The sequence below is a fragment of the Notolepis coatsorum genome, assembly GCF_963971535.1.
Source record: "Notolepis coatsorum genome assembly, chromosome: 19".
NCBI lineage: Eukaryota > Metazoa > Chordata > Actinopteri > Aulopiformes > Paralepididae > Notolepis > Notolepis coatsorum.
This window is the reverse complement of record NC_140183.1, coordinates 25,566,655-25,581,090: the sequence shown is the minus strand read 5'-3', so window position 1 is coordinate 25,581,090 and position 14,436 is coordinate 25,566,655. Positions and strand designations below refer to the sequence as shown.

Genomic DNA, 14,436 nt, shown 5'->3' with positions numbered 1-14,436 from the left:
GGTCTGGCGCCCAACGCATGGCGAGTTAACCCGACTTATCTCGGGTTTGGCCTCCATTGAGTTAACAGCCTGTTATAATCACATGTTAAGCATTTTATGCACAAACAAAATTTGTTAGATTGGACATTTGAAAACGGTAGTGCAGGCCGTCCTAAGGGCTACATCTGTATCTTCAGATCCTATCAAACTAATGCTTCTAATTATGAAACTAGAAAGGTATGCTCAGTAGTAGGGGTGGGACGATACATCGATCCAGATCGATATATCGATCTATTATCAATTATCAAATAGGATCGATGCAATGTAAATGCAATGTAAAAAGATTGATTCATATTGCGATACTCTTATTTTGAAAATCCCCTGGTGAGCATATCCGCCCGGCTGCAACAACAATATCTCTGTGTGTGTGTAGACGTTAGACAGCATTGCTTCAGAGTCCGCCTATTTTGCGACCCGAAATAAGTGCCTGTTGTTTTTTTCCCCACAACGGGTCAAATGCATCTAACATGCTTTCCATCCTCGCCATTCCTTTATGCCCACGTCGCGTTAAATACCGAAATTAACGTTGCGTTAGCGTAAGCTAACTAAGCTAAGCTGATAGAGCCATAGAGAGAACAACAGAGGTCCATTAGGGACTGGGAAGGACTGCATTCTCGAGACAGCGCCACTACCAGGATCTGGCCGGTACTGCACCTTCGGACTCCCAATATGCCTTTTCCAGCCAAAATACAGCTCTGTGACAGTGAATAGGATATTAACCCTTTTCTCGCCAATGACGTGTTACGACGTCATTCTCCGCCATGCGTAATCTGCCAATGATGTCGTACAGCGTCTTTGAGATCAATATTTCAAATTTCTGTCATGGCAATCATATTTCACCCACGGAGACTTGACGGGTGCTGTAGATCTCCTCTCAACTCTCCAACGGTTCAAGACCGCCACCTGGTGGCCGATCGGCGAGTTGTCAAAACCGGAAGTGGTGCTCACCCATATTTCGTCCGGCGACTCGCTATCGCTCGCGGGACTCCATCTCGACACACTGGACATGGATCCGTTGCCATAACTCGATAAACAACATGATTGGACGTATATTAGTATTATACAACCTGGAACTGGACCAACTAGATCGACATCCCATAATAACGATCTTTTTGCTCCAGTAGCATCCCCCATCGCTACGAGGAAGCTGCGGTGAGTTTCAGCGTGTTTGATTATTATTATCCATACAAACTGCTCTGATCTATATATCACCCATACTACATAAATGATTTAACGTCGGCCACGGACTTATAAACCCCCCCCCCCACTCCGGGCACCAGCAGATGATAAGTCATAATGTCTAGGACCACGTACAGTTGACATCTTTTATCTGGCGTCAATCGGTATCAAACTACATTTGATGATCTAATATATGTATTTATGGCTATAACTCACGTTCTATGGAATGCTGCAGAAAACGATAAAAACATATTTATACTTTAGACCGTATTTTAGTATGAATGTGTGAATGAAAAAGTAGAACGTTGCTACATCCTAAACGATAGATACTTGATGTTGAATGGGCCATAGTAATGTCAATTTAGCAATACAATTTAAAAAGTTATAGCCCTGCAAAGAAGGGGAACATCTCCATAGACTTACAGTACTGGCAGAGAAGGGATTAAGTTGAGAATAATCTTTGGCAGATAAAGGGTTAATATCGGAAAAAAATCAAAACAAACCAAAAACAGTGAACAGGAGGTCTATTTGTATTAAAAACAATAGATTGTTTTTCATTTAAATGTCTGGAAAAGCTCAAAAATAAAAATGTCAAATGATATTTCCATTGCCTTTTTTGTTGTTGATTTAAATGTTACTGATTGTGTTAAATGGGCATATAATATCGTCTCATATCGATCGCAGGCACCTGAATCGAATCGTATCGTATCGTGGCAGACTTTGTGATATCGGAGAATATCGTATCGTTGTCCAAAGAATCGATATCGTATCGTATCGTGATGAAACTGGTGATTCCCACCCCTACTCAGTAGAGTGCAAATCTTTTCTTCTCTCTCTCACAGAGCAAACAGACTTGCCTACAATATTTAACAAATGCAGAGACACTATCACACTGTCACACTATTATACTATTACATAGGGGCATGGTTAACCTAGACCAATGATAGTAGCAGTCGGTACTAAGTTCAATGGCACCTAGCATAAGGTTCATGAGATGTGATATTTCAATGGACAATAATGGAAATTATTCATAATTGTTTTTCATGTATAATGAGTAATGATTACCTGAGGGCGGCTCTGAGCAGTGCACCTGTGTAGTATCTTGTATTCAAAAGGTTTATACTGAATATGTATTTGAGTGGAAGATGATGGAAATTAATTAAAATTAAATACTTTTCTGACCGATCCCAGACCAAGTGCCAAGTGTCATCCACCACAGCTTTGTAGTTGGTGACATTAGCTCTAGAAAGACAGACAGACTGACACAGGGTACCGTGCTGTCACCCTTTTTGTTTACCCTCTACACCTTCGGCTTCCGCTACAACACAAGAACATGCCACCTGCAGAAGTTCCGATGACTCCTCCATCGTCAGCTACATTGTGGATGACAATGAGGCTGAATACGCTCTGGTGGAGAGCTTCGTAGGGTGATCGGACAGTAACCAGCTCCAACTCAACGTCAGCAAGACAAAGGAGCTGGTGGTGGACTATCGGAGAGGCAGGAAGGGTCCCCCTTCTCCCATAATCCTCGGAGGGGAGGAGGTAGAGATGGTGGAGTCCTACAAGTTCCTTGGAGTTCACCTGAACAAAAAACTGGACTGGTCGGACAACACTGAGGCCCTCTACAGGAAGGGGCAGAGTAGGCTGTTCAACTGACTGAGTGCAACTGACTGCTGCTATCTTTCTACCGGTCGGTTGTAGCCAGCGTCCTCTTTTTTGCTGTGGTGTGCTGGGGGGGGGGACATCAACTCGAGGGACTCCAACAAGCTGAACAAGCTGGTGAAGAAGGCTAGCTCAGTAGTGGGTGGTGAGCTGGAGGGGGATGAGGAAAAAGATAGAAGCCATCCTGGAGAATCAAATCAAATCAAATCAAATTTATTTGTAAGGCCCGACAACACACGTTAATGTCCCCATGGGCCGGACACGTCTTCTTTAACACTTTGATTGCCCAAAGTTAATTCCTTTTTACCTCCTTGAATGCCCAGGGCCACTTCAATGTTAACGTTAATATTGCCTAATCTATGTTTTAAATTATGGCTATGTGTCTAATCTGCCCGTCGCTTATCAAAGACTCATTTTCCAGTCAACATTGTCGTAGCAGATTGTTTTTTTATCGCTTCATTTCCGTTTTCTAGCATTTTGAAAATCACTCGTTTTCACGGAAAATATAACACATTCCATGATAATCGCCTTTTACCATCTCAGTCGGTCCCAGTGGTCTCCCTCCTACAACAATTTGACCTGACTCCCACTGCCATGCCTCCCACCCACAAAGCAGGCAACTCCTTGGATCTCATATTTTCCCGTAACTCCAGCATCATTAACACCACGGTAACTCCCCTACATGTATCTGACCATTCCTTCATATCCTTCTCACTAACTCTCATGCTTAACCGAAAAGTCTTCACCCCAACTCAAACCGTCTCACTCAGACGCAACCTGCCCTCCCTATCCCCCTCCACCCTCTCCTCTGACATAATATCCGCTCTACCTTTGAGTGACACCTTCTCTGCTCTCCCCACAGAGATGGCAACCTCCACCCTCCTCTCAGCCCTTGTAACCTCCTTCGACAAGCTCTGTCCCCTCGTTGAGAAACCTGCCCGCCGTTCCCCACCCAGTCCATGGCTGACGGATGCAGTGAGAGAACAAAGACAGGTCCTGAGAGCGGCTGAGAGGAAGTATAGAAAGTCACGCCTCACTGCTGACATCGACACATATCACAACCTCTTGTTAACATTCTCCAAAACCATTACTAATGCCAAAGCTTCTTTCTTTCACCATAGGATCGAGGCCTCTGCCAAGAATCTTCGCAAACTGCATGCTACCATGTCCTCCCTCCTCACTCCCCCCCCACCTCCTCCTCCCTCATCTTTTTCTGCCGAAGACTTTGCGATCTTCTTTGAGGAAAAAGTGGAGAACATCCGCAGCTCCTTCTCCCAACCCCCACCCATTCCAAACGCTGAATCGAGAACCTCATCCTTCACTCTGTCATCTTTCTCTCCCATTACAGAAGCCGAGACCCTGACACTGGTAACGTCGAACCGTCTGACTACATGCCAGCTGGACCAGCTACCCTCCCCACTCCTCCAGACCATAGCACCGGACATCCTCCCATTCCTAACTGCAACCATCAACTCCTCACTCAACTCGGGGGTGGTCCCCACCTCCCTAAAACAAGCCAGAGTCACGCCCCTCATAAAAAAACCAACCCTGAACCCCACCGTCATAGCCAACTATCGCCCTGTCTCTCTTCTCTCCTTCCTTTCTAAAACACTTGAACGTGCTGTATCCAACCAACTTACTGCTTATCTCTTACAGAATGACCTCCTAGACCCCAATCAGTCTGGCTTCCGGACTGGCCACTCCACAGAAACGGCCCTCATTGCGGTCACAGAGGCACTTCACTTAGCAAAAGCGAAAGGCCTCTCCTCTGTCCTGATTCTCCTAGATCTATCTGCAGCCTTCGACACAGTCAACCATCAGATCCTCCTCGCGGCCCTCGCAGGAATGGGAGTGGCTGGATCTGCGCTGACATGGCTGACATCATACCTCAATGACCGCTCCTACCAAGTGTCATGGAGAGGGACTCTGTCGGCCACCCGCCCCCTCCGGACGGGTGTCCCCCAGGGCTCGGTCCTAGGACCCCTTCTCTTCTCCCTCTACACTAAATCACTGGGTAACATTATCACATCTCATGGCTTCTCATATCATTGTTATGCCGATGATACTCAACTCTTCCTCTCCTTCCCTCCCTCAGATATCCACGTCTCTGAGCGGATCTCGGCCTGTCTGTCCGACATCTCCGCCTGGATGACGACCAACCACCTCAAACTGAACCTAAGCAAAACAGAATTGCTCCACCTGCCGGCCAAATCCTCCCCCCTGACCGACCTCTCCATCACAGTCGAGAATGCAGCTGTGACCGCGTCGCCGACCGCCAAGAACCTTGGTGTTGTCCTCGACGACCAGTTGAACTTCTCTGCTCACATCGCAGCGACAACCAGAACCTGCAGATTCCTCCTGAGCAACGTCAGAAGGATACGCCCCTTCCTGACAAAAGAAGCCACCCAACTCCTCGTCCAATCAACAGTCATCTCCCGCCTCGACTACTGCAACGCACTGCTAGCTGGCCTCCCGGCCACTGCCACCAAGCCTCTTCAACTCATTCAAAATGCAGCGGCCCGCCTGATCTCAAACCTACCGAAGTCAGCCCATGTCACCCCACTTCTTAGGGACCTGCACTGGCTCCCCATTGCTGCACGTATCCGCTTCAAGGCCCTCGACCTAGCATACCGTGCGGCAAAGGGAACCGCTCCCGCCTACCTCCGGTCAATGGTCTCTAACTACACACCCTCAAGACCCCTACGCTCTGCGTCTTCTGGCCGCCTCAGATCTACTCCTATCCAAGCTCCCGGAGGGTCATCAAAGAGAAGCCGCCTATTCTCAGTCCTTGCCCCACAATGGTGGAATGAACTACCCATCCCAGTTAGGACAGCCGAATCCCGTCCAATCTTTCGCCGTCGACTAAAGACTCACTTCTTCAACCATTATCTGAAATGATATATAAAAAAAAAAAAAAAAAAAAAAAAATCTAACCCCGACTAACCTTAATGTCATGCACTTGTCCTAATAAACTAACCTACACTGTAACACGCAACACTTTGATGAACATTGTTACTCAGCTGATAGAGTTATACCCTTCTTGCTGTCTTGTCGCACAGAACTTGTAAGTCGCTTTGGATAAAAGCGTCAGCTAAATGACTAAATGTAAATGTAAATGTACTGGAATATTCTAGAACGTTGTCATTGTTCGGCCTATTTATGAATCGTTTTCAAATAAACGCTAGATTATCGATAGTATATGTGTGCGCATGCACGCTCGTGCCGCGAGTTGAAAATCGATTCTCCTATTTCCTGACCACTCGCACAGTGAAACAGCAATATCACATAATCACATAAAAGCTTATATCTCTGTGAAAACGAGTCTGATTATCCTAATACTGGTAACATAGATGCCTTACCTGAGATCAGATGGTATCCAAATGGATTATTCCAATTCCTGATCGCCATTCGAAAAAATCAATCTTTTTATTGATTCACTGTGTATACTGTAAAAACACATAATCTCCGCTGCTCTGAGGCTCACTAGTGAAGCTGATCAACCCCGGCTGCGTGAGTGAGAAGTAAAATGTGGAGTCAGGGATTTTTTTTCTCATTCATTTTCATTGAGTTCAATCCAAAAGGGTGAATTACCATCTGGGAGACGATAGGGGGCGCTTTTTCACATCTGAGCGCCTGGAGTGGTTGGATTTCCAACGGTAGACTTGGTTGATGAAATATGATTTCAGATCGCTAATAAAAAAAAAATTGAAAATACGAGAATTCTCGTGAGTGGGCATTCAACCCGCGGGGGGTAAACCCGAGAAAACTCGGGTTGGGCAATCAAAGTGTTAAACAAGTCAAGAAGAAACATAACAATAAGTCAAGAACAAAACAAGAACACCATAAGGTCCAACAAATTTAAAATAAATGCAAAATAAATAAATGAATGCAACACTTCCAGACATACCCCACGCGAAGGTAAGGAAAAACTCACTAAAACCTAGCAATAGGAAAAAATTCACCACAGGCAGTGTGGAGGAAAGAAACCTTAGAAGGGCCATTCACTAGACTAGATGGGGTTCCCAAACTTTTCAGGCCGCGACCCAAAAATAACGGTGTCAGAGAGCCGTGACCCCCACAGGAGGTAAAAAAAATTATTAATTATTTTTTTTTATTTTTTTTTAATAAATGGAAATGTATGGTTGAAACATGCACATGTTCAAACGCACACACACTAATAAGCATTGGAGGCTTTTAACCAGGGCCGGACTGGGGAAATCATTCAGGCCAGGAAATATAGTGCAAAATATAGCCCCAGTCAGGCCACTTTTTAAGCAGGGGGTCTGGGGGTCCCCCACCAGGACATTTCTTGTTACAAAGACTTCATTTCCTGCGTTCTGGTGCAGGCATTTTTTTATTTGTACCCTTTAAATACCAGTGTTTGTGATGGCATCACAAATTATTGTTAAAAAACAGGCTAGTGTAGAAATCGTCGGAAAGGAGAGACGCACAATTTCTATCTTGCAACCACACCAAGTAAGTAGTGTGTAATTTATTATCTTCTTAGGACAAGTGACAGCTGTCAGATCTGTCCTGAGACCAAGCATGACCCACGGGAGCCGGTCGACCCAGCCGCTGTCAGTAAGGCTGGCCCGAAGTGCTGCTTTCATTGAGCGGTGAAAGCGCTCGCATAACCCATTGGCCTGCGGGTGGTATGACGTAGTCCGGTGTAGCTTCACGCCCAGGCTCTTGGCGACCGTGTTCCAGAGCTCGGACGTGAACTGTGGGCCCCGGTCTGAAGAGAGGTCGGCTGGAGTGCCAAACCGGGCGACCCAGGTTCCAATAAAGGCTCTGGCCACCTCGGCGGACGTCGTGCCTGACAGTGGAACTGCCTCTGGCCAACGGGTAGTCCTGTCCACCATAGTAAAGAGGTAACTGAAGCCGTGTGAGGGGGGCAGGGGGCCCACTAGGTCAACGTTCACGTGGTCGAACCTCCTTTCAGGTACAGGGAAGTGCTGCAGGGAGGCCTTGGTGTGACGGTACACTTTAGCGCGCTGGCACTCCAAACAGGAGTCAGCCCAGTCTCTTACATCTTTTCTAAGCCCAGGCCAGACAAACTTGGCGGACACTAGCCTCTGCGTAGGTTTCTTTCCCGGGTGGGAGAGGCCGTGAACAGCGTCATAAACACGCCGCCTCCATCCTGTGGGAACGATGGGGCGGGCCTGTCCCATAGAGACATCACACAGGAGTGTGGTGCCAGCGCTGTCAAAAACCACATCCTCTAACCGCAGGCTTGTGGTGGCTGACCTGAAATCCTGCACTTCAGGGTCGGTAGCCTGGTCCGCCGCCATACCGGTGTAATCCAGCCCCAAGTGGATGGCGCCCACTACAGCCCGGGAGAGGCAGTCTGCGACAAGGTTTGCTTTACCTGCCACATGTTGAATGTCAGTAGTGAACTCTGAGACATATGAGAGCTGTCGCTGTTGACGGGCGGACCATGGCTCAGACACCTTGGCCATGGCGAACGTCAGCGGCTTGTGATCCACGAAGGCCGTGAACTGGCGGGCCTCCAGCAGGAAACGAAAATGGCGGATGGCAAGGTAGAGGCCGAGGAGCTCCCGATCGAAGGTGCTATACCTCCGCTCGCTGGGGCTTAACTGGCGGCTGAAAAAAGCGAGCGGCTGGCAAGCCCCGCCTACCCACTGTTCAAACACTGCGCCCACGGCAAAATCTGAGGCGTCGGTGGTGATGGAGATTGGGGCCTTAAAGGAAGGATGTGCCAGCATGGTGGCGTTGGCTAGGGCAGCCTTGGCATCCAGAAAAGCTCTCTCTGCAGACCAGTCGACCGCATGTTTTGGCGCTTTACCCCTAAGGGCCTCATACAACGGCCGCATAATCCGAGCCGCCTGGGGAATAAAGCGGTGATAAAAGTTGATCATTCCGAGAAACTCCTGCAGTGACCTAACCGTGGGCGGCCGGGGAAAATTCATCACCGCTTCCACCTTCATGGGAAGAGGGACCGCTCCCTCTTTAGTGACCCTGTGCCCCAGGAAGTCAATGGTCGACCGCCCAAACTGGCATTTGGCCGGGTTGATTATCAGTCCATGCTCATTTAGCCGCTCAAAAAGCATCCTGAGGTGGGACATGTGCTCAGCCTTAGAGGCGCTGGCTATGAGGATATCATCCAAGTATACAAAAATAAAATCCAAGTCTCGTAGCACAGAGTCCATAAGGCGCTGGAACGTCTGTGCAGCGTTTTTGAGGCCGAATGGCATGCGCAGAAACTCAAATAGTCCAAATGGAGTTATGACTGCTGTTTTGGGGACATCCAGCGGTTGGACGGGCACCTGATGATACCCACGCACAAGGTCCACCTTGGAAAACATTAATTTCCCTGAAAGGTGGGCAGAAAAGTCCTGAATGTGCGGGACTGGGTACCGGTCCGGCGTCGTAGCATCGTTGAGCCGGCGGTAATCCCCACACGGGCGCCACCCGCCTCCCGGCTTGGGGACAATGTGGAGGGGGGAGGCCCATGGGCTGTCGGAGCGACGGACAATGCCGAGGCGTTCCATGTTCTCGAACTCTGCCTTGGCAATGCTGAGCTTGACCGGGTCGAGGCGCCGAGCCCGGGCATAGACTGGAGGGCCGGTCGTGGCGATATGATGTTCCACTCCATGCTTGGCTGTAGATGATGAGAACGTGGGCCGCATGAGGCCCGGGAACTCTGCGAGAAGGTGTTGAAACTCATCTGCGGCGGAGAGCATGCTAGAGAGTCTGATGGAGTCTGCACCCCCAAGCGCACCAGCATAAGAGCAGAATGTAATGGCATCAATTAAGCTGCAATTTTTAACATCCACTAACAGTCCATAATCACACAAAAAATCAGCGCCTAGAAGAGGGACGGCTACATTAGCTGTGATAAAGTCCCAGCCAAACCGTTGGCCACTAAAACACATTTCGACATACCTGGTGCCGTATGTGCGGATGGGGGTGCCGTTGGCGGCCTCCATGGGGGGTCCGTGTCCGCCGGATAGGATGTCCACTCTAGAAGCCGGCAAGACGCTCCTCTGCGCACCCGTGTCGCACATGAAACGCCGCCCGGAGATGGTGTCCTGGACAAACAGTAGCCTGCCAGCCTGACCGACGCTCATGGCCACTAACGAGCGCCGGCCCGGGCATTTCCCGGCCCACTGAAGCTGCACGGCGGGCGGCACTGCTTGGCTTTAGGTCCAAACCGTGCATGATAATAACACAGCCCCGCGTTCGCGTCACGCTGCTGGCGAGGGGCTGTCGCTGCGGCGGTGAAGTTCCAGTCTCCCGGCGGTGAAACAAAGGCTTGGGTTGGGAAAACTGCCACTGCACAGTGCTGTTGACCAGCCAAAAAAAACTTATCAGCCTCCTCGGCCAGAGCGCGGCAATCGTCTATAGTGGTGTTGGCCAGAGCGGCCCGAACCGGAGAAGGCAGCTGACGCAGGAAAAGTTGCATGAAAAGGAAATCAGGCTTGTGCTCTCCCAATAAATCCAGCATCCTATCCATGAGCTCCGATGGCTTGCTATCACCGAGCCCTTGCAAAGAAAACAATCGGCTGGCCCGCTCGGTATCGGAAAGTTCGAATGTCTTTAACAGATGAGACTTGATCGTGAGATATTTATCTCGAGCCGGAGGGTTCTTTAGGAGGCTCACCACTCTGCTGGCTGTCGAACTTCCCAGGGCTGATACCACATAATAATATCTTGTTGTATCCGAGGTAATCTCCCGCAGCTCGAACTGTGCCTCCGTTTGCGCAAACCATGCCGAGGCTGACGACTCCCAGAACTCAGGTAATTTCAGTGAAACTGCGTTCGTAGACATGTTGCCGCGGAAGCGTCTTCAAAACGTATAACAGGGTCACCACTGTAGAAATCGTCGGAAAGGAGAGACGCACAATTTCTATCTTGCAACCACACCAAGTAAGTAGTGTGTAATTTATTATCTTCTTAGGACAAGTGACAGCTGTCAGATCTATGCCGTGCTAAACTCTGACAGCTCCGCGTCACCAAAAACATTTTATGAATGACATTCCACCAGCGCGTCTTCTCTAAGCCCAACCCCCAACCAACCTCATTAAAGTGACAGTGCCCCATCAATACATCAAAACAATCTAATGGTGAATTATGTCCATAGCACCCACTACACTAGCATATATATGTATGATTAGCAACAACACTGATTTTGATGGATTTTCAGTTTTTTTGTAATGTCAGATTGAAAATAATACAATCTTTTATTCAACTTCAGCCCTGATCATAACACCACATATTAATTGTATAATTCTAACCCTTTAAATGCCAGTGTGTGTGATGGCATATATTTGCAATATATTAAATGCAAAGTAGATTTTTCTGGGGGGGATTATTACAGGCTAGCATGTGTCAATGATTAGCAACAACAGTTTTTTGTAAAGGTCCCGCCTCCACCAATCACATGCGGCTCCTTTTGTGTGTGTGAGAGCAAGAGAGAGAGAGAGATAGTTCTCCAACTTGTGTGAGTTGCAGTGATCTCCTGGTTGTTCCCCACCTAGGTTATCTAACTATTGCGCTGCTGCAACTAGAAACACTGTCCTGGCCTGCTTCTAAGTTCAGTGGCCTGGCTGCAAAAAAAAAAAAAAAAAATAATCTCTATTTTTTTTGATTTTTTATATATTTTTTGGAAATCATCTGGCGATGAACCCCTCTCACCCCCTCTACGAGGAGCTAGCCAGAATGAAGAGCACGTTCAGCCTAAGACCCCCCCCCCCCCCCCCCCCCCCGACACACCACAAACAACATCATCAGGCTCTACAACAAAGGGCTTGGGCGGCCGGATCTGCTGCCAGAACTATCACTGTCACAACTCGGGACTTGAGAACTAGAGACTCACATCGAATTTCCCCAGGGGGATCAATAAAGGATTATCTTATTTGATCTTATTATCTTACATAATCCCCCCCCCCCCCCCAGGCTTTGCCTCGTGGAGATAATGACAACCAGGAGCATTCTCAGTATTTCTGTTGAGGATTTTCATGCCTAATAGGGACATGAAAGTCTAATAGGGTTGTTTTCTTTTTCTTCAAACACCTGTAATGAAACCTGTGTAGGGTTTTCCTTGACACAGATCCTTGTCTAATGAGTTATGATAAGGACCATCCATGCTTTGTGACAGAGTCTCTCTGAGCTGCTATCTATGGGTTAAATCTCATTTAACGACAAATATCTTCTCAGATGGGCGTCCCTGAGACAAAATTGTATAAAATGGGGGTCTTTGATATGAAAAGGTTTGAGTAGATCACAGGGACTACTGTCTACCCGCTTCAGTTTTGTGTTTCACTAGCATTAAAATGTGTCATCGTAACTGACTTCACAACATTATTCATGAAGATACAGTATAGAAAGAAGAAATTAAGTCATCAATGTAGCCTTTTAAAGCTGCTACACACTAAGGAACAATCACCCCTTTAAAATGCTTTAAAATGTCTTAATCTATGCAGAAATCCCTTAATAAAAATCAAGGATTACTTAAAACATTTTGTAACATTAAGGGGTACTTTTGAATGATAAAAATCAGGGGTTTTGCAGCTTATTTTGACTTATTCCATCCACAGTTCTACTTAATTTATTTCTTAATGCACCTTAATAATTCTTATTGAATGAATACAGTTATTTTAAGGGGTTAAATAAAGGGACTCTGTCCCCTAGTGACGGTAAAACACTTGCTTTGGACTCAGTGATCCAATGTGTTGCTGCTGCGCTCCCCAGTCAGATAACTGTCACCATGCCTTCAGCTCAAAACCCATACTTATAGGAGTTATTTTAGTGACACTGAACCCTTTGTTCCTCAGAAATAACTATGCAGCGCTGACAATAGCCCGCTGTTCAACCAGTATTAGCATGCAGATTCCCGGGTGTACCGCTACACCATTTTTGCTAGCACAGTGTGTATATTGTCTCAGAGGCTGGAATGCACTGGATGCCCTGCACGTACTGTGGGAGCTAGTTAGTTAGCATGGCAGCTAGCTGTCAACATGGAGCTCTACAGTAAAGATTGTGATGCCCAGCACTGTGGGAGCTAGTTAGTTAGCATGACAGCTAGCTGTCAACGTGGAGCTTTACACTCGACTAATGATGCCCTGCACTGTGGGAGCTAGTTAGTTAGTATGGCAGCTAGCTGTCAACGTGGAGCTTTACAGTAAAGATTGTGATGCCCTGCACTGTGGGAGCTAGTTAGTTAGTTAGTATGGCAGCTAGCTGTCAACGTGGAGCTTTATATACAGTAGTAGGAGGTCACTATAGCGCTGATGTGATGGATCACATGTCACATTTCTTACATAATGGAACTGAGATATATATCCTGATATCAGTTATAATAACCTACAGTAGGCTACAGTTCACTACAACTGGGTAACAAAATGAAATATCACAGTTCTATGGAAGTAACACAAAAATCATATTCTGATCCCTGGAGGAAACCAACAGGACTAAACTTAATTTCTGATATTTATGTTATTTATATAGTATCATGTTGTGAATCCAGTGCTAGATCATCAGATGAGCATATTGCCACACCTTGCAAAAAGAAACAATGACATGGACTTATGTTACGTGAAGCAGTAGTTGTGCTCCCGATGAGCAGGTTGGCACCTTGCAGGGTTGCCCCGACCATTTATGTGTGAGTGAGTGAATGGGTGAATGTGAGGCATAAGTTGTAAAATAAGATATGTTATATTAAGACCAAGAGCTCTGTTTATGATGAGAATGGCTAGACACCAGAATTTATAATAAAACAGAAGATACTTGTGCCCTAATGTTAAGGATAAGCGCTCAGTGAAGAAACCCAATCCCATGCCAAAGGAAAGTCTAACATGCCTATAGATCTCCCATTCTTTCCTTTCATTTGCCCTAGGCCATTTAAATCTTAACAGACGTACAGTCCCTCTCCGAAGCACTTCTTCATTCCCTGATGTATTCTGAGGCCTGTTGTTACTTTCGGCCACAAGGACAGATCTGGAGCTTCTTTCCCTCTACCACTCCACCCCTGCTCTCCATTGATGCATTCATCCTACTCATAGTGCTCTGTAGTTCTAGGGAACAGGTCAGAGACCCTGTCCTTCATCGCTCATCCAACACATTATCCTGTCCGTTCCATGGTCTGTGACCGTGTAATCTGCCTGTGAGTCATCTTCCGCCCCTGCTCTCACAGACTCTATTTTTCCTGTATTGGAAAATCTGAATGTTTATATTGTCTTAAAAATACAACTTATTTATTTATTTATTTATTATTGACTTAAAACTAGAACACAGAGGGAAATTATGCCTACTATAAAAACAGAAAGCAGAGGGAATGGTTTCACAAATGGCACAGAACTAAATAAATCCCCAGGAATTGAGTTAACAGTTATGACCTTTTTCCAAATGAAATGATCTCCCAGGTGGTCTGATCTCTCTGTACGCACAGGTAAGGTTTAGTAGGGTCAGAATGTTCTGCTGGTTCCCCAGCACAGCAGGAAGGGCAGGGCCCGGTCAAAGGGTCCCTTTGTGCCACTGGTTCTTGTTGTGCTCCTCGCAGGCCCGAGCCCATAGATAACCCTTGTTGTTTCCACA

General features: G+C 47.0%; 1 protein-coding gene across 1 annotated transcript in view; it reads left to right on the top strand.

The window, feature by feature from the left end:
* The window catches only part of LOC311246146 (myelin basic protein-like), a gene marked incomplete at its 3' end in the record, with an annotated part of 159,894 nt that overhangs the window by 145,147 nt on the left and 311 nt on the right, over positions 1-14,436 (top strand). The gene's annotated exons all lie outside the window — the stretch shown is intronic.